Here is a 4,106-nt window from a genome sequence, read left to right on the forward strand (position 1 = left end):
CACTGTATATGGATTGGTCAGTAAGGTGTAACAATAATATGACAGACCCTCAAAAAGCACACATATAAAGTCACTCTCACTATAATGAATACAAATTAATATACGCGCCCAGACACACAGCTCACCCACAACCTACACTAAAAAAAGGGAAAAGAAAGTTAACACATACTCATACATACTTATATCTTGCACATACATACACACATTTCTTTCTTTACCCTGTATATCACCAAAACGTGTGACAATAGATTTAATACTATGGATAGGCTGCAAGTCGTACCCTGGCAAGTCGCAGCTCGTGGGACTCCGAGGCACTGGTGTACGCCTTCCTCCACAGCCTGGCAGACTACATTAAAGACGAGCTCGTCTCTCATGAGCAGCCCAAGACACTTGATGACGCCATTGCCCTTGCCGTTCGCATTGATCGGCATATCCAGACCTGCAGAAGAGAGAGAGGGCGTCTGAGTCAACCAGCCATCCGCATTCGGGGGGAGTCCTCCACGTTCCACCCCCCGCCTGTCAAGCCCCAAAGCCAACTCAATCAACCTGAGCCCATGGAGATTGGTCGCGTCTCCCTCACCCCCGAGGAGCGACGGCGCCGTCTAGCCTCAAACCTTTGTCTCTACTGCGGTGGCGAGGGTCATCGTGTCACCACCTGCCCGTCAAAAGCCGCAGCTCACCAGGTGTAGGGGAGATCCTGGTGAGCTCAATACATCTTCAGTCTCCCCCCTATCCGAAAACCCCTGCTCCAGCTCCACCTTCGACTTTCCGACACAACTCACACCCTGGCCGCCCTAGTGGATTCCGGAGCCGAAACAAACATAATGGACACAGAGCTCGCGCGGCAACTGGGCGTGAACCGTCAACAACTCACTCCACCCGTTCCTGCACGAGCCCTGGATGGACACCGTCTCGGCACCATCACTCACATCACGGCCCCTGTGACAATTCTGCTGTCAGGAAACCACCAGGAGTCCATCCAGTTCCACCTCCTACCCTCACCCGGCCAACCACTCATCCTTGGATTTCCGTGGCTCCGTCTTCATAACCCCCAACTTGACTGGGAAACAGGCACAATACGCGAGTGGGGGAGGGGCTGCCATCGGACCTGCTTAAAGGGAGCCATCTTGCCAATCGACCGGGGAGCTTCCAGCACCGCCCCCGACATATCCAATGTTCCTGCCTGTTATCACAACTTGAGAGAGGTGTTCAACAAGTCCAAGGCCACGTCTCTGCCACCACACAGACCATATGACTGCGCCATCGACCTTCTGCCTGGCACCACACCCCCGAAGGGCCGTCTCTACTCGCTGTCAGCCCCAGAAAGAAAAGCCATGGAGGACTACATAAACAACTCACTGGCCACCGGCATAATCCGTCCATCATCTTCCCCCGCGGGAGCGGGATTCTTCTTTGTCGGAAAAAAGGATGGCTCTCTCCGTCCGTGCATCGATTACCGGGGCTTGAACGACATTACAGTCAAGAATCGTTATCCTCTACCCCTACTCTCCTCTGCCTTTGAACTGCTGCAAGGGGCCACAGTGTTCACCAAGCTAGACCTGCGGAATGCCTACCATCTGGTGCGGATGAGAGAGGGTGACGAGTGGAAGACTGCGTTCAACACTCCAACAGGACACTACGAATATCTCGTCATACCGTTCGGTCTCACCAATGCCCCGGGAGTGTTCCAGGCGCTGGTAAACGACATCCTCAGAGACATGCTCAATAAGTTTGTTTTCGTTTACCTTGACGACATTTTGATCTTTTCAAAGACTCAGACAGAACACACTCACCATGTCCAGTTGGTTCTACGCCGGTTGCTGGAGAACTCTCTCTTCGTGAAGGCAGAGAAGTGCGAGTTCCACGCCAAGTCTGTCTCATTCCTGGGTTATGTGGTGACCGAAGGCAGCGTTCAAATGGATCCTGCAAAGGTGTCTGCTGTGATGTCGTGGCCGGTTCCAGAGACCCGTAAGAAACTGCAGCAGTTCCTGGGGTTCGCCAACTTTTATAGGAGATTCATCCGGGGTTACAGCACAGTGGCAGCACCACTCACTGCGCTGACCAGCGTGAAACAGCCTGTTTCAGTGGACAGCAGCCGCTGACAAAGCCTTCAAGACTCTCAAAGCTTGTTTCACCTCAGGCCCTATTCTCCAAATGCCTGACGCTGGACGGCAGTTTGTGGTGGAGGTGGATGCTTCGGATGTAGGAGTTGGAGCGGTGCTTTCCCAACGAGCAGCAGAGGATGGCAAGATGCACCCCTGTGCCTTTTACTCCCGTAGACTGACTCCAGCAGAATGCAACTACGACATCGGCAACCGCGAGCTACTGGCCGTCAAGCTCGCCCTCGAGGAGTGGCGCCACTGGTTGGAGGGGTCTAAAGTTCCGTTTGTGGTCTGGACAGACCATAAAAACCTGGAGTATATCCAGACAGCCAGGAGGCTGAACTCCCGCCAGCGTCGGTGGTCATTATTCTTCACCCGTTTTAACTTCACGCTCTCCTACCGTCCTGGCTCCCACAATATCAAGCCCGACGCACTCTCCAGGATGTTTCAGAAGGATGAGGCGTCCAATGAGGAGCCGACAACCATCCTCCCAAGCCCCTGTGTTGTTGCTGCCTTGACCTGGGACATTGAGGAGCAGGTCAGAGAAGCCGAGCCCCAGTGCATGCCCCCCTAACCGTCTCTTTGTCCCAGCAGATCTGAGGTCTCAGGTGAGTCAGTGGGGGCACAACTCTCGCCTGGCCTGTCACCTCGGAATCACACGCACCCTCCATCTGCTCTCCCAACGTTTCTGGTGGCCGTTGATGAGGAAAGATATCCAGGAGTTTGTTAGAGCTTGCCCCACTTGCAACCAGCACAAGATCCCCAGTCAGCCCCCAGCTGGGTTACTCCAGCCTCTGCCAGTGCCCATGTGACCCTGGTCCCATATCTCCCTGGACTTCGTTACGGGCCTTCCGCAATCTGAAGGAAACACTGTCGTCCTCACCATTGTTGACCGCTTCAGTAAAATGACCCACTTCATGCCCCTCCCAAAGCTGCCAACTGCAAAGGAGACCGCCCGGGTGGTCTTGGAACATGTGTTTCGAGTCCATGGTCTGCCCAGGGATATTGTGTCAGACCGAGGCCCTCAATTCTCTGCGGCCTTCTGGAAGGAATTCTGCAACCTTCTTGGGGCCACCGCCAGTCTGTCATCGGGATTCCACCCACAGTCGAATGGTCAAACGGAGCGCATGAACCAGGAGCTGGAGAAGGCACTGAGGTGTGTGACCTCACGCAACCCCCGTGCTTGGGCCCAACATCTTCTCTGGGTAGAATATGCCCACAACTCACTCACCAGTTCTGCCACTGGACTCTCCCCCTTTCAATGTGTTTATGGATATCAACCACCTCTGTTTACCAGTCAGGAGGGAGATGCTACCTGTCCCTCTGCGCTCGCCTATGCCCGCCGCTGCCGCCGCACATGGGCCCAGGCTCGCGCCACACTCCTGAAGTCCAGTGCAAGCTATGCTATCGGAGCTAACCGGAGGAGGACCCCAGTACCAGTTTACCATGTCGGACAGAAGGTCTGGTTGTCGGCTCGAGCTATACCACTGCGGGTGGAGTCGCGGAAACTGGCGCCTCGCTTCATTGGACCCTTTCCCATACAGAGGGTCATCAGCCCTACGGCAGTCCGACTACTGCTACCCAAGACCATGAAGGTACATCCCACCTTCCACGTCTCCAAGCTCAGACCTGTACATGAGAGCCCACTGGTCCCAGCAGCACCACCGCCTCCTCCTCCGCACTTCCTCGACGGTGGCCCCGTCTACCCGGTCCGGCGACTGCTCCGCTCTCGACGAAGGGGTAGGGGCATCCAATATCTGGTGGACTGGGAGGGTTATGGTCCTGAAGAGAGGTCTTGGGTTCCCGCTGGAAGAATTGTGGATCCGGCCCTCATCACTGAATTCCATCGCCAACACCCTGACCAGCCATCTCTCCGACGGGGTCGGCGCAGGGCTTCTTGCCATGTAGATCCACTTTCCAGGCCCTGCTGGCCCTACTCTAGTCTAGTCCTGACCCTGAACCTGGTTCTGAGCTGGGGCCCTCGGATGTCGAGTCTTCTGATGG

This window comes from Cottoperca gobio, chromosome 5, assembly GCF_900634415.1.
Source record: "Cottoperca gobio chromosome 5, fCotGob3.1, whole genome shotgun sequence".
In the NCBI taxonomy this organism is placed as follows: Eukaryota; Metazoa; Chordata; class Actinopteri; order Perciformes; family Bovichtidae; genus Cottoperca; species Cottoperca gobio.